This window comes from Pinus tabuliformis, chromosome 9 (assembly GCF_031772625.1).
Source record: "Pinus tabuliformis cultivar Carrire ecotype Pingquan chromosome 9, CPIR1, whole genome shotgun sequence".
NCBI lineage: Eukaryota > Viridiplantae > Streptophyta > Pinopsida > Pinales > Pinaceae > Pinus > Pinus tabuliformis.
In genome coordinates this window covers 287,492,664-287,514,902 of record NC_142307.1, presented here as the reverse complement: position 1 = coordinate 287,514,902, position 22,239 = coordinate 287,492,664, and the positions used below count along the sequence as shown (strand labels likewise).

At 39.8% G+C, this 22,239-nt stretch overlaps 1 pseudogene; it reads right to left on the bottom strand.

Annotated features, from left to right (window-relative positions):
- Positions 1-149: 149 nt before the first annotated feature.
- The window catches only part of LOC149148301 (protein TOPLESS-RELATED PROTEIN 2-like), a 48,195-nt pseudogene continuing 26,105 nt past the window's right edge, over positions 150-22,239 (bottom strand).

Sequence of the window (22,239 nt, the reverse complement as noted above, 5' to 3'; positions counted from 1 at the left end):
ACATCCAAATCCCCATGAATCCGAAATGACTTAACGGCTTTAAAAAACTCTCTGCCTTAAAAAAAAACACGACAGAGCCTATAAAAACACCAATCCTCATGAATCCGAAACTCTCTGCCTTCCTATAAAAACACCAATCCCCATGAATCCGAAAATCTCTGCCTTGAAAAAAACACGACATGGCCTATACTGAAAGATAATCGAATTTACGAAAGGAAAGCCCCTGAAAAGACAGTACAATAATTGGTCACATCATTGAAAACAAACTTGTAGGACAAAACTTGACAATTGGCTATTTGGCAGTTCTTAACTCATTTTCCATGCTGCCTTGGAGGCTATTCAGAACCTTGATTTTTTATTGTATGATTTCAAGGGGCACCTCCATTTTCTAACAATGCAACATCCTATTTACCTTCCGATTCAGTGGGCTCAATCACATGAACACCTCCATCAGTCAAACCTACAGCAAACTGATTAGGTTTAAGTGGATTCGCAGCAATTACAAGAGGATAGATATTGCCACTGCACAAACAAGCCAAACACTTTTTTAGGATTAAATTACAATAGCAGCGTTTAGATATTGCCACTGCACAAACAAGCCAAACAACTTTTTAGGATTAAATTACAGCAGCAGCGTTATTTCCTATCGTAGTGCACAGTACTATAACCCCTGTCCTTTTATTAAGGAATGCTTTACCTGCTCATGCTTGGTATAAATGCAGAACGGAAAATACGACAGCGTGGCCTCAGCACTTCAGCATCAAATACACCAATTGAACCGTCATAGAAACTAACATAGATAAGTAGGTTGTCGCATGAGTATGTGGCACTAGAAATACGTGCGAGTAAAGGATCTTGAGGTGCCCACTGCAATGCAACTATTCAGAGTCACTATCTAGTCTTCAAATCTGAGATAAAAAAAACTTAGATTTTTTTACTAAAATCTGACTACAGCATAACTTAGGTAGGAACTGCAATACGAAAAAAGATAGGATCTTCCATAGCGTACACATTCCAAATCGGGGGCATTATAAATAGCAATTTGGTTCTCCTGCACAACTAGCAAGTGAACTCTGTCATTATGAAATTGTATTCTTGTATTTGCAAGTGGTGATAATGATTTTCCTGTCTTTGTATGCACATTTATTCCCCATACACAAAGCTGTCAACACAACATTGATTTGAGTCAAAAGGTTTTAAACTGATATCTTATATGGAGAAGTAGATTATGCAGTTAAATTATAAATGAATATGATTATATACCTGTGCATCAGCTCCGCAGGATATCAATACATTTAAATGTTCAGAAAATACCAAACCAGTGATTCTCTTCTGGTACCCTTTAAGTTCTGATGTTACCTGTAGTCAGAACTCATTTAGTGGCATTCTATTATCCACATAAAGGGGCAATCAAAAGTACTAGACACTAAAAGGAAATCGTAAATCCACATAACCTTATTTTCAGGAACATTGAAAATTTGAATTGTTGAATCCTCCATTCCAATAGCAACAATGTTATTATCTAAAGGGTTGAAAGCTATAAATGTTGCCGCTGGAGGAGGGGCCATGCACTTTTCTATGACCTGCATTAACATGGATTACGAATTTACAAGACTGAAAAGTATATATGCTAAGATACAATCATTTCACCATAAACTTCAAGGCTCAAACTGAAGGTTGCTTTCATCCATGTCATGCATGCTTTACAACACTACATGACAGAAGATCATGGATTTAAGAGAGAAAAATTTCTGGACAAAATCATTAGAAAAATAATAAGATTTACTCAGCAACAATGATATACAAAAAGAACATGACAAGATTAAGTACTAAAGAAAACAAGAAATAAATGCGAGCAACCTGTTAAATATGAAAAGAATACCTCACCTCTCAGTAAAATCGTGAATAAGAGCGGAACTTCCACAATGAAAGATACGGAAAGCTTTCAAAAAGTGAGCCACAGAGAAAAAGGCGGCAAAAGGGGACTTAAGCAACAACAAGCAGAAGGGCCTCAAGTTACGCAGAATAGGTTCCAAGTTCTCGAGGAAGAAGAAGAGACGATAAAAGTAGATCAGGGAATAGAGGAAAGTTCAGAGGACAAGGAGACAGAGGAGGACAAAGACCAACCAAAGAACAATAACATACAGAAAGAGGCTATGATGAGCGATGTAGAACTGGATATGGACCAGGAAATGACCCAGAGCGAGATGGAAATGGAGGATCATGAACTACAGGAGATTCTAGACAGAGAGCACCTAGATTTGGAAGGGTTCTTGAAACAGGGAACTATGGAAGGGTTAGATTCGTTACCTCAAGAAGAGTTCTCTAGAGTACATCAGCTGTACTTATGGAAAACCCAGCCTAGTGGGGTGGAAAGGCAAGGTAACACGGCAAACTATGGCAAAGAAGGTGTGAAATCTATAAAAAACACACCAAGATTAGCACCTCAAGGCCCAGGAAAGAAAAGAGGCAGGCAAAAGCATAATGAGCTATTGATGGAGTGTGGAAAGCTAATGATAGATTCAGGTAAGATGAAAGACCTAACCAATTACTCTTTCACTAATCTTTAATGATGAAGTTTACTTCTTGGAACATCAGGGGTCTAGGTAGTAAAAGGAAGCAAAGATTGCTTAGTAACAGAATGAAACAGGAAGCTCCGGATATTATATTTATCCAGGAAACTACATGTTCTATTCAGAAAATTAAAGAACTTCATAGTAAATGGCTCAGTCATTTTGAGCTTCTAGAAGTCAAGGCAGAAAATACAGTAGGTGGCATTCTTACTCTTTGGAATCCCCTAAAGATTAATATAATAGATGCTGAAGCTTCTAGAAATTATTTATCAGTGGTCATTCAACCTGTGGGGGATAGGCCCTAGGGAGATCTATCTGGTAACGAATGTTTATGGCCCTCAGAGAATGGACGACAAATTGAGATTTCTTGATTCTCTTATGGATCTCAAAGAGGGATATGTTGGGATTCCATGGATTATGGGTGGGGACTTCAACATGATGAAATCACTATCGGAGAAAAAAGGGGGCACCAGAGCTCTATCCAAAGATGCCTTAGCTTTTCAATCTTTGATGGACACTATGAAACTAGTTGATATTGATTCAAGTAATGGTCTCTTTACTTGGAACAAGAGAAGAGGAGGAGGGTCTCTGGTGGCCTCAAAGCTAGACACATTTATCATATTAGAAGACCTTATACTCAATGATAATGGAATGGAAGCAAGGATTCTGCCCTTTGGAGGATCTGATCACTGGCCAATTCAACTAGAGATCAGGAGCATTGGTAGTCCCAGGAACAGACCTTTTAGATTTGAGAATATTTGGCTCACCCATCCAGATTTTATCAACAACATTTCAAGTTGGTGGTCTGAAGATCTACATATTCAAGGTACAAGTATGTTCCTTCTTCACAAAAGACTAAAACATATTAAGCTTAGGCTAAAAGAGTGGAACAAGAAAGAATTTGGAAATATTTTTGAAGGAAAAAAAGCTGTTAAAACCAAACTGCAGATACTCAATCAATCCCTTATCAAGGTTGGCTTTGATAAAGTAAGCAATGACAGAGCCACCAAACTTTAGCACGAGTGGGAGAACTTATGCAAACAATAGGAAATATTTTGGAGACAAAAATCTAGAGTGCAATGGTTAAAGGTGTTAGGTACCTATATCAATAGGTTTCATATTTCATGATTGGCAAATTCAAGGGCCAAATATGCTCCGCTTTGATGGTACAAAGATCTGGTATTTTCAAGACAACAAGGTATGTGAATAGGTTCATGTTTACTCAAATTTTGATGGATGGTCCAACAGCTTAACCTGGACCATGCCATGTTTAAATTTTCTGTTGTAGAATAGAGAAAGAAGTCTGTCCAAACAGTCTAATCTTGGCAGACAAGTAGCTAGGTAGAGAATTAAGGTTCCCAACTGCTTAATCTGGGGCCTTGGAAGGAATAAGGGCAGTCTTAGATAGATGATCAAAGGAAAAAGCCAAAGGAAAAGAAAAGGCACACAAAGGGTCTGCAAGTCTAAATGCACCCTCCAAGAAGAAATAAAAAATGCTAGGCAGATAGATGGGTAGGCAGTTGGGGTTGCAGAAAGGTCATTTCTTATAAGTTGCATGTGTGCTAACTTTGTTTACCAAAGCAAAATCAATGAATTGAGAAGGTGTCATTCTTCATCAAGTTGCAGCAAGCAAGAAGCATGCCTAACCTCCCTTCTTCCCTCTTTCCATTTCATTACTAACACTCCTTCATCAGCTGAGATTCATAGAAGAGATTATGGTTTCATGGTGGTTCTTAATCTTTTTAAAAGCCACATTTCTTGTCTAAAAATTCTTTTCATTTTGATCTACTCTCTAAACTAAGTGAGTTTCAAATAAACTTAGTGATATGCCCCCCTCATCCACTCATTTCATCCATATTAACCACTAATTTTATTATATGAATCCCCTATCTTACCCTTTCCCTAGTATTATAACACCATGGTGTCTAAATCCCAGCATTATATACATATTCCCCCTTTGGCATTATAGCCAATAAGTTGTTTAGGGAGACTCCAGTCCACCAAGGGCTGTGGTCAACCCTGTCTTGGGGCTGCTCTAACCTCTGGTTAGGAGCAACAACCTTTCCCCTAAGCCTTCACCTCCCCTCTGCTCAAAAGCGCCACTAAAAACCTTTTTCCCCCTTGCTAAACCCACTCCTGAACCTCTTTTCCTTATAAAATCCTTACAAAACTCTTGAAAAACCCAAGAAAATCCCGAAAAATCAGAAAACCCCCTTTCCTATAGTTTTCTGCTGTAAATATTTAATTGAATATTTAATTAAGGCTGGCGGGGCCCCCAAACCTGCACGATCCGTCGGAGGGCCCGCCAGCCATTGATCTTCCGCCACCCATGATCTAACGGTGGGCGGGTATTCTTGGGCCCGGATCTGCCGACCTTTAGCATCCGGGGAAAGTGGTTTCCCGCTCCGTACCCTGGACGCATGTCAAACGTCGGGGTTGTTCGGAGCCCCCCTTCCAATACCACTCATCAGCAAAGGCGGTGCGGGGAACCCGCTTACCACCATCCCGATACCGCCCCTCCCACACGCCATCACCCACGTCATTATGACGTCACACATGTCGTCCACTCCCGCGCCGCGTGGCCCTCCACGTAGCCCTGCCACCGCATCTGCCCGCCGACATGTCCAGCCACGATGGCCTCCACCTCACCATCCGTGTCACCTCCGTACCCGGGCCCGCCATGACGTCATGCTGACGTCATTGGCGGAAAAGCGCCAATAAGCCATTTTTGCCAAAATTGCCGTTATTAAGGCCCGAATTAGCCGTTTTGTGTCATTTTCAAGCGAAAATACACTGAGCTCTTGCTGCTGCTTCCGCGCCAGACTGTCCCTCAAGCTGCAAAATTCGAATTTGTACCGTGCCAACTCATCAAATCAACCACCACAAAGCATTCACGGTTCGGCCCGCAGGCTTGTCGAGCGTTTATCCAGGTATTCACCGTGAATCTCATGTTTTGCCCCATGCATGCCATTTCTCTGCTAATTCACCATTGAACACTTGTCAAAATCCTAAAATCTAACTCTGTCTGCTACCTGAGAGTCAACTAAAGTAACCTACATTGCCTCTGCATTATAATTCGGCATTGAAACAATCGACCCACGCACCTAAAACCATAAAATTGTCCTCAAGGTGCTCGGCATTGTTCCCTTTTGCCGAGTACAGGCCAGCTGCAAATTAACCAAGATAGATCCTGCACACCCTCTGCAAAGCATTCCTAACAATTCACAACCCTTGTGAATTTACTAAAACCTGCAGAAACAAGCCGACCTCTTTCACTATGAAGATAAGTTCAAGCATTGACAACATTGAGGCTATTACTGAACTCTGAGGAGCCTTGCAAACCACTGCAATCACATTATTCACAATCAGATTATACAATGGCTGCCCCTGCACCCACAGCTCTCAATGTTACTCCTCTAAATTCCCCAAACAAAGACCTGGAGGCCTTGCCTCTTGTTGACAGGGACTCCCTTATTAAAGACTTTGTGGGTAACAGGGACTTCATGCAGACCTTCAGACAGTTGAGAGAAGACTATTTGAATGGCAAGAACACCTATGGGATATGGGAGTCAAACCTACCATACTACTGCCTCCCCTCTATCAATTTTTTCCCTCAGATTGTGCGCCTATGTGCTGAAAATTATGATGTACAGCAGAGAGCCATTAAGTCTCCATCTGGGAGCATCCTCTTTCACATCAATCCTGAATCCATTAATAAAATGCTCCATTTTGACCAGACTGAGTTGCTATTTCCCTTCTCCATGAATTATCTGCTGGATGCTGCTGCCAAAATGACTAGTGAGGAGATTCAGAATGTCACCAGGACATTCATGAAACCTGAGTGCCAGCCTACAGGGCCACCTCCCTATATGGATGTCTCCTTTACAGAAATAGGCAGACTACTACTATATATGATCTCTTATGTGCTGGGGTACAGAACCAGTGAGCATGTGGAAGGAACAATGCTGGTTTTGTTATCTGTTTATAGTCCAGGCCAGCTCCCTGCCCGCAAGTTTAACTTTGCTAAGTTCATAGCTAAAAAAATTCATGATCAGTTGAGCAAAGTGGATAGACAGGGTGTCTTCAAATACTCCTCTTACATCTATCATCTTTTCATGTATTACCAGTCCCAGGTTTTTCCATGCTACATCAAAAAGCTGGATTATAGAGGGGAAAGAAGATCTGTCATCTTCTGGACATCTGTTTATCACCTGGTCCAAATGTCACCCTATTCCTATTGTGAGTTTATTGACCAGTTTGTATACCCTGTCTCCTGCTTGTTGATGAGGGCTCCTCCTCCCAGAATATCAACTCAAATACAGAAAGCTTTACAGCTTCCAAGAAGTCCAAAATAGGTGATTGGTACCTATATAAGGATCATACAGTAATCAGAGTGTATGGCTATGAGCTTTGTCCTTTCAGGCTCCCAAAATATGTGCCTATGAGGATATTTTACCTTGAATATTATAGGCAGTTGATTCAGTCTGACCTTACCCACTTCCACAGCTCCAAAAAGAAAGCCCACCTCAAGTTCAAACATCAGTTGGGCCCTTTCATCATGAATAAAAAGGAAGGTTGGGAAGAGGCTGACCAGATCCTCAAAGACAAATACCAGCTGTCATACAGTTTTCGGTGGGTCCCTTATGACCCTGAAGGCTTCATTTCTACTAGGAGAATGAAATACAGGCTAATAGGCATTAAACATTGCAGTTATCCCCATATTGAAAAATATGCCAACCAGCAGGAATGGCTACAGGATTCTATAGTTGACAAATTAACTGAAGAGGAAATGATGATAAAGAATGTCAAGGAATTAGAAAAGACTCTTGACCTAGACTCTGTGCAGCAGGTACCCTTCAAACGGCCTCATTCAGTAGGAGAAGGGACCTCAACCTCAAGGACTGCACCAGCCACACAAGCATCTTCTACAGTAGCACCAGGCTTAGACAAAGGAAAAGGAATAATGGGTGCTGAAGAGGAAGCAGTAAAAGAGAAGGTTGCCCCTTCAACTCAGCAGCAAACTCAGCAGCAAACTGAACAACAAAATGAGCTGCAGAGAGAGGAGCTCACAGAATGGCAGCAAGAGCAAACTCCTCCTCCACTAACTGAGACACTAATAGCACCAGTTTTGCAGACCCCAGCACATGAGGAGAGGGGTACTAAAAGAGATAGAGAAGAGTCCACTCCTATTAGTGGATCCTCCCATCAGCCAGAGGCCAAAAGGCAAAGGGCTGACTCTCCAGAAGTTGAAGACATCACTGAGGAATTCCTTGACAGTTCAAGGAAAGACAGGGAAGCAAGCCACCACACTGGTACCAGCTCATTCCAATAGGAGCAAGGCCTGCAGCTTGGTTTGGAGGTGTCATCTTCTTCCCAGCAGACCAAGAAGCCCAAGAGCACCAAGGCTTCTTTAAAAAAAATAAAGGCTCAGAATGAGCTGCTGAGGGGTGAAGTATACAAGCAATTTATAGATGCTACACCAGCCCAGCAAGAGAGATTAATGTTTGTATATGACATTAAGGAAGAAAAAATGATATTTAGTCATTTCAAGCCTACAAAATCTCAACCTACATGAGCTGCAGATTTTGTGAAAACAAGGGTGGAGGTCTTGGGCAAAGACATCCATCCCATGGACCAAATAGAACTCCACAAGCAAGCTGGAGAAATGGTCTATGCCACCTTGGTAGAAAAGGCCACCATGGCCCATGAGCTGAAAGAGTCCCTAAAGAATACCAACACACAGTTGGATTTTGAGAGAATGTCCTCACTGGCCAAAGATAACAGAATAAAATCTTTGGAGGACATCATCATTGATCTTGGACACGATCCTAGTGATCCAAAGGGTGTGAAGGCCCTCATGAAGAAGAAAGATGATGACCTGAATGCACTGAAGAAGAGGTTGAAGCTGCAGCCCACAGAGCACCCTCAAACAGCCGAACTTCAAAAGGAAAAACGGGCTGAGGACCAACTAGACCTCCTAATGCAGCAAGACCAGAGGATCAGGGAATTGGAGAAAGAGCTAGAAGGAGCACTACAAGACAAACAGGGAGACTCCACATCCCAAGCTCCTCCAACAACTTCAAAACTACAGGGGCAGCAGTGGCCCCCACATCAGAAGTAGCAGGAACAACAACGGCCCCAGATGCCAGTGCAAGCATAGAAGAATTAACTAATTCCATCAAGGAAATGGAGCTCCAGGCAAATGAGATAAAAAAGGCCAAGGAAAAATTGGCAGAACTGGATGCCAAGTATGACAAATCAAAAGTAACTGTAGCAGAACAGGCCAGAGAAATAAAGGCCCTAAAGGACAAAATCAAGGCCCTGGAGAAGGAGCTAAATCTGGAAAGTGCCATGGCTGACTTAAAAAGAATTTTATGGGGTAAGATTAGCCAAACTATCACCAAACAATGGAAATCCATCAAGACAATCCATGAGCAAATGGATTTGATTGGCCAAGCACAGACAGAAATCCAGAGGGCCAAAACAGTGCTGGGAAACAGACCTGAGCAAGCAAACAGACTGATATATTTTTTGAACAGGCAGGACAAAGAGGAGCTGGCAGCCATTGGCATCAACAACAGAACAGAGGCCATCCTCACAGCTAAAAAGGTGCTAACTCTCAGAAATTATGTGCAAACTGTGGAGAGAAAATGCTATGAAATACAGGCTGAGGTGGAGGAGTATAAACTTAAAATGGGAATGCTGCAAGCAAGGGGACTGCCCAGCCTATTAAGCACCACAGGGAGATTGATCACCAGAGATCAATTTACCAACAGGATGGTCACTTATATTGAAAATCAAATCACTGCATCTGGCAGCACTCCTGAGCAAACAGGGCCACCAACAGGACAGAGCTTGTACACTAAACTGGAAGGCCTATTCTTCATTGAAAATTAGGCAAACCATCTGTTTGAAACTCTTCCTAACTTTTGGCGGTATACAGAGGCCGATGAGACCTTAATAAAGATACGAAGACATCAAATGCCTAAGGAGGATTGGTGGCAGGCAATGCTCCAGATTTTGCCACGGTAGCTTCAGTCATACAGGTCACTGCCAGCTCCAGGTCACTAGAAGACAAACAGCGGAAAAGGGTTAGCATTTAAAAACAGCTAAAAAGTGACTCATCACATAAGACGATGACAGCTAGCCAAGTTTTGAACAGCGCATCTCCAACCGACTCTAACAGCCATAAAGTCCAAATATCTTCTGACTATTTGACAGCTGAAGCATTAAGGAATTTCGGCTGCATTCACTCCTTCAGCTACTGCATTCCAGAGATTAGCATATCATAAATGAGATATTAACTCATTTCGTTGATATTTTTGATGTAAATTTTGTATATAAACTCCCCTGAGTAACTCATAAGGGATTGGTAATTTTCTCTATGAGAACACTTGTATTGTACACTTTCAGATGGATCTAATACAAAGGGCTGGATGAGCTCAATAATTTCCTGAAATATTTGATGTCTGGAGGATGCTCCATGTGTTGATGCAGAATTCCTGTGCTGTCTGATGAAATAACAAGTTTTTTTCTTCAAACTTTGTTCCTGTTTTCTTATGTTTGTCAGATCATAATCATGTTACACTAAGCTAGCAGTAAAGGAAAAGAATAGTACAAGATTTGTTTTACTACACCTTGCACTCAAAATTTACTGCTATGAATGTTTTGTCTTCAGGATTACTATGCACATGAATTCTTAACTGCTCATGTCTATATTGATTCTATACGTATGAATATTGCCTAGAAATTCTTAATTGCTTCTAGGATAGTATTCCCTTTGTGTTTCTTCAGCAGTTCACTGCAAGATTCTTCATTGCCTTGCATTAACTGGATATACTCCACTCAGTCACTAAATATAAACGTTGTTCTCAGACACTAATCTGGCTCTGCAGCATCACTACAGTATCAAAGCAGCACACCAAAGACCTAAGGACCACTGACTCCATAGCCCAATGGACTAGAACATTTTGGAAATTGCATAAGAACCTGGACTGAAATTATCACCCAACTAAAACCTTAAAACAAAACTGAACTCATAGCTAGCCTAAGTGTTTAGTCAATTTAGTGTTATCTAAATTGCTAGTATTTATTGTCAACCCGGGGCTCGTAAGCTGATGAAGTGAAGGTGTACTATATGTACTTAAGTAACCTCTTAGAGTTTTTCTTATCGTTGGGGGTGTTGTTGTGGTTAATTATGTTCCTAAGATGGAGTGAGAATTTATAAACAAGTGAGTGATGGTGTGTGTGTAGAGTGAATCCTAAATGAGTGGAAGTGTGTGTTGAGTGATCTCTAACTACTTGCTTGAAAGGAAATGCTTGAAAAGAATAAGTGAATTGAAATGACTTGAAATAAACTTGAAAGCAAATGACCACTACCAATGGCACTAGACACCGTCCAAGTTGCTGCTAATAAAAGAAAAGAGAGTCACTTTTAAAACCCAAAAATAAAGATTATCTCTCTCTAACTCGATGCTTCAAAGCACATGTACTGTGTAAAGCACGGATAGAAAGTAGCTTAAGTGGAATTAGAAAAGTGAGAAAAATATGCTTGAAAGACTAATGATAATGATTTGCTATTTCTAATTCTCTACTTCAGCCATATGTACTATGTAAAGCATGATTAGAAAGTAGTGAGAAAATAGTCTAGGAAGCACTTTAAAATCAAAACTTCTACTTTAAAGACTAGTGGTAATGGTTTGCTCTTTCTAACTCGATGCTTCAAAGCACATGTACTGTGTAAATCACGGATAGAAAGTAGTGAAAGAACAGTCCAAAAAGCACTCAAACTAGCTGCAAATTAGTGATATTCCGATCTTAAAAGATAATAGTTTATGATGAAGATCATTCATGTATGTTAGCAGCTCTTTGAGAAATAAGATTAAAAATCAACTATAAAGACAAAGGCAGCACTTGAATTTGTCAACTTCAAATACCATTAGCTTGTAAAGCAAACACACACATATAAAAATAAATCCCGGGCTAAAAGAAACCTGCAAAGAAATAACATTGATCAGCTTGAAAGAAAGGAAAACAAGTAAATGAAACTATACATGCTTAAGGAAATGAATAAGAAAATAACGAAATACTGCACATAAAATACTTTACAAAGGCTGAGATGAGCAGGGGCCCTCTGTTCATTTAGCCACAAGAAAACTCAGAGATCTGGAAACTTCAAAACGGTGCTATGTCTATTCCTCCATTTGCAAAAAGTATACAAAACAGAGTGCTGGAATAGCACTAGAAAACAGAGTTCACAAGGCTCTTAAATTCAACACAAGTTCAGAAAATTACAATTAACAAAAGTTCTTTGAGCGTACGCAGACGCAGCAATTTATAGGAGTTTCTAAGATAGCCTACTCGTACAGCTAGTTAACAGAAAAACAATAAACAGTCATGTGTATTTATGGTCCCTTGACACATCACGGCTGCGTGGACGAGTTTAGTGGTTCTGTCGTCATGGGTAATGAATCCCATGTTGGATCATGTCCCCTGCCACCTGTAGAACATGGACAAATCACCGTTTAAGATGACGTGACCAAGCAGCTCACAATCACCGTTTAAACAGCCTTGAGTTGACCGTAACTTAACCAGCTTTGACCATGGGTGAAGATGACGTGGATGGCTCGAAAAATGGGACAAGAACCTCGAGCACGTTGATACCTGAGTGCCCATGTGGCTCATCTAGCAAACCTACACGTGGATCATTGCGTTTAACAAAATGGCTGCAGGATCTTCAGATAGCTGCGGGATCATTAGATAGCTGCGGGATTCCTGCAAGTAAGTCAAAATCTAAACAAATAGTCATCCATTAGCAAAACTTGCTTGATCATGCTTAATGACACCTAATGTAATGATCTGAGAGGTTTTATGGTGAAAATGAGGCAAAAGTGAAGGAAAGATAAGGAAAAATTGAGGAAAATGGTAGACAAGTAGGTGTAGAATAGAGGTTCTACATACCCCCACTCCGAGGGTATTGCATGTCCTCATGCAATGAAAACACAATTCAGTCCATCTACTGGGATGCCTCAACTAAGACATCCAATCTCCTTCTTTTCCTTTGTGTAGAAACATTAACCTTTGGTCTCTTGAACATGCATCTGAATTTCAAGTTGATTAAGGCTCTGTTCAGCCTTCTACATCTCTTCTTGAGTCTGCTGTGTTTCTTCTACCACATGCTCATGTGAAGAAAGGTGTTATCTTGGATTGCTTTGGCAATATCAGCTTGCTGCTTCATTTCTTCATTTCTCTGTTTAATGTGACGGTTTAGCACTTCAAGTTCATAGATTTCTTGTTTAAGTAAATCTATTTGCTGCTCATGAGGTATGACATTACTTGGGCCAGCAGTGTTTTGCTCCAATGTTTCAAAATAGTTGTACACCTCTTGTTGAATTGGGTCAACAATTGGTGACTTCCTTGGACTATATTCATGCTCAATTTCAGTTTCAAACTCCGGCTGAAATGGACTGTCTTCTCTTGGAGGAGTAGCTGCCTCACGTGGTGGACTATCCTCAAGGTCTGTTTTTGTAGCACCCTTCTCCGGTGTGCTAAGATCAACGAAGAGTGTCCTTGTGGCTTTCCCTTTATTCTGCAATCTACTACTCCTTCTTACAGTGGCAGCACTCTGTGTTTCCTTTTGTGCCTTTTTCCTTGGTTTTTGTACTTTTACTTTCTCAGAGAGGGCAATTTTCTCATGGAGTTTAGCTACCCTTTGTGCTAAGGGCTGGTTATCTCTTTCTTCATCACTAGAATGCTCTGGGGTCTGATCAGTTTCTTGAATTATGGATTTTCCCTTGTCTTGTTTTTGTTTCTTTTTGTCTTCTCTTCTCTTTTTGGCAGCTTCCTTGGCAAGTTCAGCGAGGGTTTCTGAGATGACCTATTGACCACTGTCTTCAGTGGGTTCAATCTCAGGTTCAGGATGATGGACTTCTATTTCCTCTACAGTTTGTCCTTGAACAGTTTCCTCTAAGATATCAGTCTCAGAGATACTTTCTTTTCTCTTCCTTCTGCTTTTCCTAGGTATAGAAGATTCTCCAGGTTCCTCAAAATGATTCCTTACAAGGAATTTCTCCCATGTGTCTTGTTTTTCTTTTAACTGTTCTTCTATCAATAACTTCACAAGACTATGGTGACAGAGGTAAGCTTCTACGTTTCGTGGATTTCGTTGAGCCATGGAACACATTTTCCTAAGGCTTTGGAATAGAAAGTAAGGAAGATTTATATCATGTTCTCCTTGAAATTGCAGCATAATTTTACCATGATAAACGTACAACACTCCAAATCTCCCTTCACACGTGAAAAATGTTTGCACTAATAACAATAGAATTTTCCATTCTTCTTTAACATGGGAGATTGGAATTCCTTTGGTGAAAACACTTGTATCCATACCTGGGTTTTTAAAAATCCGCTTCCATTGTTGATCCTGGACTGCCCGGTTTTTGAACCAACGTTCACTGGTTTGTGGAAGAGAGGTAGCGCTTGCTATGCTTCCTTCGCTGACTGTAAATGTTAAATCACCCACCTCTGCTTGACTGTCTTTATCCTTAAATGATCTTGCAAAGGCTTTTGTTACTTCTTTGTGGTAGCCCTTAAACTTCCTGATGCACTGTAGCCAATTGGCTTTTTGTAATGCTTCCTCAACCTAAGGGTATGCCTCCAAGAATTTCGAACCTTCTGGTTCAGCCCTTAAAAGTTTTCCCATCGACTCCTCAGCTCTGTTTAAAACACGAATTTGATGGTGACCTTACACAGTAACTCCGTAACTTTACACAGTAACTCCTCGGTTCCTGTTTAGACTTTTTGGAACAGAGGGTATACGGGTGCATCAACAGCCTCAGACACCGAGAATTCACGGCTTGAATCAGAGTTAAGTGGTGGATAACAGCGTGGACACAGTGAAACGGTGACTAACAGTCGTAATACGACTGTATCACAGGTTTACTGGCTATACGGCAGAGGGAAAATAGAGTATGGTTTATGGAGGTAATCGTAGTGAGTGAAACGGAATAAGGGAGATGATAGCGAGGAATGGAGTGTTATGAGCACAGAGGGTTTCGAAATGATGAATGGAACGGCTATATTCTCCGATTTCGGCTGTGGATTGACACATGGCTGCGGGACGAGAACTGAGAGACGTAATACGGTAGGTTACGTCATTAGGGTACGAGACCTTAATGACAGAAACAGCCATATGTGATTTCAAAAATCATGGTTATTATGAGCTGGTAGACGTGGAGGATTCGCAGATTTGTGGTCGCATGGGAAGAGAAAATGGGTAATCATTACGATTAGTGGTCAACAAGACATAACCCAGAAAATTCCGCATAATGAAATAACTATAGGTTTAGAGTTTTAAACATACCTCGGATCCGCATTTGATTTGGCTTCTGATGATTTGCTACTAACCTTTTGTTAACTTTATTGTTAGCACATGATCTTTCCTCCTTGTCTTTGATGATTTTGAACTGTAAATATTTTCTTCAGACAAACTGTGTTTCTTGTGCAGGTGCAGAAGGCTGCAGAAAGGCTAAACGGCTGCAGAATTGTCAAATAGCTGCAGGAACTGTAATGAAGTCTTCCAGCTGCATAAAATACTTTAGTTGTCTAAAAAAACTTTATTAATGAAGTGAAATGGAATGAAGGAATGAATGAATGAGTGAGTGGAAGGCAGTGAGGTGAAGTGAGGATGGTAAGATGGAAGGAAATGGTGAGATGAAATAAATGAAATGAAAATGAAAGAGAGAGATTTTTTTTTTGGAAAACATGAGGTGTCAGGTGACCCTGATTTTCACCTCATGTTTTCTGCATGAGACTGCCAATCAGAGATTGGTTTTCAGGCTCATACTTTTATTCATTTTTTTTTTTTTTTTTTTTTTTTTTTTTTTTTATTGAAATTGAAAGAAACAGAGATTAGGCTGATGGAGGAGAAGAATTCTTCTCAACCAGCCTCATTTCAGAATCGCCTTGGAATAACTTAACAAACTCCTCTTTTGAGAGTGGCTTGTGGTAGACTTTTAACCAGTGGCCATTCACAATAAAGGGAGTTTGAAGTTCATCAATAGTCTTCATTCTAACTGCTCCATTATTAAAGACTTCATCAATCTCATATGGCCCAAGCCAATGAGTTTGAAATTTTCCTTTGAAGTCCTTAAATTTTGAATCAAACAAGAGTGTCCAATCACCCTTTTGAAACTTCTTTTCTTTGATATGTCGATCATGCCATTTGCTTCTTTGGTGCTGAACTAGATCGGTTCTTAGAATTGCATCTTGTCTCATTTCATCTAGTTCATTTAACTGGTCCATTCTATGCTTCTGGGCTTCTGATAAGCTCATCCCCAATTGAATTGCTGTCTTGAAGGTCTTGATTTGGAACTCAATGGGGAACAGGACTTCCTTCCCATAAACAAGTTCATAGGGAGAATGTCCTGTGGTGTTCCTCCATGTAGTTCTATAGGCCCATAAGGCTTCAGGAAGCCTTTCTGCCCAATCTCTTCTATGAAGATGAACAGTCTTTGTGATGATGCTTTCAAGAACTTTATTTGTAGATTCTACTTGACCATTCGCTTGCGGATGGTATGGAGTAGATGTTCTATGCTTAATCTTATATTCTTCCATCAGCTTTTCCACCATCCTTGATGTAAATTGGCTTCCCTGATCTGTTACAATTTCTCTTGGGACACCAAAACGAGTGAAAATATCCTTGAAAAGAAATTGAACAACTGAATTTTCAGTAGCAGAAGTTAATGCTATAGCTTCTACCCACTTGGTAACATAATCAGTACAAACCAGTATATATCTATTTTTCTTGGATGGCGGATTAATTGGTCCAACAAAATCTAGAGCCCATTTCTCGAAAGGTTCGATGCATACCTGTGGCTGTAGTGGAATTTCATTTGAAAGAGTTGGTCTCCCAATTCTTTGACAACTGTCACACCTTTTAACATATTGCTTTGCATCCTTAAAGAGAGAAGGCCAATAATATCCTGATGAAAGGATTTTATAGGCAGTCCTCTTATCAGAGAAATGTCCGCCACAAGGTTCGTCATGACATGCCTTAAGGATGTCAGGCATCTCATCCTCCCGTACACATCTTCTGATCATCAAATCTGGCCCTGTTCTGAACAATTCATTAGAAATCCAAGAATAAAGTGAACTATCCTGAATGATTTTCCTTTTCTCATTAGGAAATAAATGTAAAGGTAATTTTCCAGTAACTAAATAATTAGCAATATCAGCATACCAAGGGGTTTTGGTAGTTACTGCAAACAAATACTCATCTGGAAATTTATCCTCTACAGGAGAGTCCTCATTAGTGTTTTGGATTCTAGACAAGAAGTCAGCTACTGTGTTTTGTTTACCTGGTCGATCTAACACAGTTATGTTGAATTCTTGTAAAAGCAAAAGCCATCTTGTAACTCTACCATTAGTGACTGGTTTATTCATGAGGTATCTAATGGCAGAGTGATCAGTGTGGACAAAGGTTTCATAGCCGGTTATATAGTGTCTAAACTTGTTTATAGCATGCACAACATCTAGAAACTCCTTTTCAGTAACAGTATAATTTAACTCAGTAGGAGTCAAATTCTTACTTGTGTAATAAATGGCATAAGGGATCAAATCCTTTTGTCCCAAAACAGCTCCTAAAGCTGTATCTGAAGCATCAGTAGAAATGTGGAAAGGGAGTTTCCAATTTGGACCCCTTAAAATGGGTGCTTCAGATATTCTAGTCTTTAAAGCTTCAAAGGCAGATTGACATTCAGGATCCCACTTAAATTCACAATCTTTAGTAAGTAGTTTGAAAAGAGGGGATGCTATCTTAGTGAAGTTTTCAATAAATCTTCTGTAATAACCAGTAAACCCAAGAAAACTTCTAACATCTCTTTGGCAATTTGGAACAGGTAACTTAGAGATGACTTCTACTTTAGATTTATCAACTTTGATTCCATCTCCTGAAATATGATGTCCTAAAACAATCCCTTCAGTAAACATCATAAAACACTTTTCATGACTTAAAGAAAGATTTGTTTCCTTACATCTTACCAGTACTTTTTCCAAATTTGCCAAAGCTTCTTCAAATGTATTACCATAGACTGTGAAATCGTCCATGTATACCTCTACACAATCATGAATCAGATCTGAGAAGATTCCTAGTACAGCCCTTTGAAATGTAGCAGGTGCATTGCACAAACCAAAAGGGAGTACTCGATAGGAAAAAGTTCCCCAAGGACAAGTAAAGGTGGTTTTGTCTTGATCTTCAGGTGCTACCTGAATCTGATTGTAACCACTAAAACCATCCAAGAATGAGAAATACTTTTTACCTGCTAAAGTGTCTAATACCTGATCAATAAAAGGTAGAGGAAAATGATCCTTTAAGGTTGCCTTGTTCAATTCTCGATAGTCAATGCAAACTCTCCATTTACCATTCTTTTTGGGCACTATAACCAAGGGAGAAACCCATTGGCTATCTGAAATGGGGTAAATGAAGTTTACCTTGAGCAATTTCTGAAGTTCTTCTTTCACAATTTCCCTAAGATTTGGATTCATCCGTCTTTGTGGCTGCCTAATAGGTCTGCTGTTTTCTTCAATATAAATATGATGAATACAAGTCTTAGGGTCGATTCCTTTCATGTCAGTGTATTCCCATGCAAAGGCAGTGGAATGTTTTTGCAACAGTTTAGTTAATTCTTCTTGTTGTAGTCTTTCCAAGTTCTTGTTAATGTTTAATGTTTTTCCTGGAAAGATTTCAACTGTAGAACTTCCAAACTCTTCCATTGAGAAGAGAGACATCTGTCTAGAGGAGAGATATTCAATATCTGCATCTAACTGGAACTGTGAAGAGTCATATTCTAAAGGTACCTCAAAATTTTCTAATGTATTTAGAATTTGACTGTCCTCACTGATTTCAGAGATGGTTAGAACAGGTTGAAGAGTATCCTCATCATCAATCCACTCATCTTCTCCTATTTCTGTTATTGCCTTTGCGGGAGGATACAAGTTGAATTTCTTGGTAGAATTACCATCTGATATATACATGTCTCCCGACCTACAACTTATGAAAGCATCAGCTGTGGCCAGCCAAGGTCTTCCTAGAATAAGAGGATGTCCTCCTAGATTGTTCTTGGGAGTTAAAATCATAGAATCAACTGGATATTCCCAAGAGTCTAGTGAGATTGGAATGTCTTCCAATACACCATCAGGTTTAATGATTGATCTATCTGCAAGTTGCAACAAAGTAGGTGTAAAGAGAAGGTTAGGAAGTTTTAACTGATCCATGGTCTGTCTACTCATAATGTTGATAGCGGCTCCTAAGTCAATCAAGGTATTTGGGATTTCAACCCCATTAATATGAGTTTTAACAATAGGGCTACCGGGATCTACATATTTTTGCATGGTAATTTTACCCATCATAATGTCTGCAATTTTTCCAACTAGATGTATCCTTTTGGTGTCTCTGGTTCTTTTTATTGTTTTTTTCAAACTCATCTCCTTTATTGTCTTTGCTAGAATGGGAATCTCCTTAATGGCTGTTAACAAGGGAATCTTGATACAGACATTTTTCAATTCATCTAGAAAGCTATAGTCAGGCAACCAAATCTGCTTCTCCACTCCTTTATCAATTTGCAATCTTTCAGGAAAAGGAGGAATAGCTGAAGATGTGGGTTGCTCTACTAGGGGAGTTGATTCTTTTTCTTTTTCTTTAATGCTTGGGTTTTGAAGGGATACTTCAGAACCCTTATTGGCTTTGAGAGATTCTTCCTCAGAAATGCTTGGTTGTTGAGCACTTGTAGAAGGTTGGTCTAGGATTCTACCTGATCTGAGTTGGACCTCATTGAGAGGGACAACCATATAGGTAGGGAATGGTTGACCTTCCATAAGTGGTTGACCTTCCATCACATAAGCACTTTGAGGATTCCTATTATTGGGGTTTGGTTGAGGTTGAGAGGGAAGTTGATTTGGCCTCTGTTGAGATTGTAACAAGAGTTGAGAATTTTGATTTTGTGGAAGAGGTTGTTGTTGTTGAGGGAATGGTAATGACAATTGTTGACCTTGATTTGGAAGTTGGGGAGCTTGCTGATTCTGAAAGGATTGAGGATATTGATAGAATTGGGCAAATCTCCCATAAGGATTTTGCATTTGCATGCTTTGCAACCATGCTTGGAAAGGATTTTGTGGTTGTGACCAAGGTTGTTGCCAAGGATTCCAATTTGGTGGGGGCTGGAAATTCATAGAGTTATTAAACCCTTGATTTTGCTGCCCTTGCCAAGGTCTTCTTGCAACAAAACAAAGGGATTCAAGCGTACTTGGATCTTCTTGAAAGACTGCTTTGAGGCCAGGGATTGAAGGACATTCCTTGGTCTCATGGGTTTCTGAGCAAATTACACAGGTTTCCACAACTTGTGCTTCCAAGGGACATTCCCTTAAAGCATGCTTCTTTCTACACTTCGGGCAAAAGATGGTCATAGCCTCGGCTTCTGCTTTTTGTTTATTCTGAATCTTAAGGGTATCAATTTTTTCACTAAGACTCCCTAAGATGTCAGTTTTAAATTCATCTAGCATATTACCGATTTCAGCCCTACTCACTGATCCTGTTGCAGATTTATTTGCCCTAAGGAGAGAAGGATCTCTAGGCCCTTTTTGAGTTTTTGATTTGCCCCTTGAGAGATGGATACAAAGTTCTGCTATATCATTGAGAGAAAGTTGAGAAATATCCCCTTTCCCCATCATGTTTAAGATATCTATCCATTCATCCTTAATGGCTTTTAATAAGAGGGCTTTTAAGGTCTCTTCATCCAAGGTACTCATTTTTGCTCTTTTTAAATTATATTGAAATCTCTCAAGTAAATCTTCTAAGCTCTCATCTTCTTTTTGCATCATTTTAAAAACCTCATCCTTATGATTAGTAGGCATACAATAGTCCAAATACCTATCCAAAAAGGTTTGTTTCATTTCATCCCAGGTCCTAATGGACTGAGTAAGTAACCCCATGAACCATTTCAAAGCTTGATCTTTTAATGTTGATGGGAACAGTTTGAGTTTCTGAGTATCATCCAGATAGTCATAAGTTCGACACACAACTTCAAATTCAAACAAGAATGTTTCAGGGTCCTCAGTTCTTAATCCATGAAAATTTGGGAGGACGGATGGTGATATGTTTTTCATGGTGGCTCGGGAGTCCTCATCAATAATGGGAAACCCAAATGAGTTATCCCCATCTCTATTCCCTCCAATGGGACCTCTACCTCCTCCATTGTTATTGTTATTTCCTCCTCCTCCTCTACCTCTACCTCTACCGCCTCCTTCTTCCTCTGCCATGATGATTCTCCTAGGGATTTCAAAATCTTCTGGTTCTTCTACAAAGGGTGAATGAGAAGAGATTTCTCCTTCCTCTTCAGGTGAGTCTATTTCATCAATTATAATTGGTTTTCTGGTAGGAGAAAGAGAAGAGTCTCTTCCTAGTTCAAACTCAATAGAAGGTATAGGAGAGTCAACTCTTGGCTCTTGAATTTCAGGACTAGGAGTTTCGGTTGGAGATAAGGGAGGTGTCTCTTGTCTATCTCTTGAAGCAGATGGACTTGTAAAAATTGAACTTCGAGCTCTAGCTAAAAACCTTCCCCTAGAATCTCTAGCTCTATGCATGTCATTTTTATTTTATCTTCAAGTCAAGTTAAATAGTTCTTTTTCTGATCTTCCAGTTCACTCTAGGTGCAAGAAGAGAGCATACTCAAGAAACTATTAAATCAATAATTTTCTCCTTTCTGATCCTCCAGATCACTTCAAAGTGCAAGAGGAGAGCATACTTAGATAGGTTATTAACTTCTTTTCTTGAAGTTTTTTTTTTATTTATTTTTTCTTCTAAGAATATGGCTACTTAATTTCACTTCCCCGGCAACGGCGCCAAAATGTTTAGTCAATTTAGTGTTATCTAAATTGCTAGTATTTATTGTCAACCCGGGGCTCGTAAGATGATGAAGTGAAGGTGTACTATATGTACTTAAGTAACCTCTTAGAGTTTTTCTTATCGTTGGGGGTGTTGTTGTGGTTAATTATGTTCCTAAGATGGAGTGAGAATTTATAAACAAGTGAGTGATGGTGTGTGTGTAGAGTGAATCCTAAATGAGTGGAAGTGTGTGTTGAGTGATCTCTAACTACTTGCTTGAAAGGAAATGCTTGAAAAGAATAAGTGAATTGAAATGACTTGAAATAAACTTGAAAGCAAATGACCACTACCAATGGCACTAGACACCGTCCAAGTTGCTGCTAATAAAAGAAAAGAGAGTCACTTTTAAAACCCAAAAATAAAGATTATCTCTCTCTAACTCGATGCTTCAAAGCACATGTACTGTGTAAAGCACGGATAGAAAGTAGCTTAAGTGGAATTAGAAAAGTGATAAAAATATGCTTGAAAGACTAATGATAATGATTTGCTATTTCTAATTCTCTACTTCAGCCATATGTACTATGTAAAGCATGATTAGAAAGTAGTGAGAAAATAGTCTAGGAAGCACTTTAAAATCAAAACTTCTACTTTAAAGACTAGTGGTAATGGTTTGCTCTTTCTAACTCGATGCTTCAAAGCACATGTACTGTGTAAAGCACGGATAGAAAGTAGTGAAAGAACAGTCCAAAAAGCACTCAAACTAGCTGCAAATTAGTGATATTCCGATCT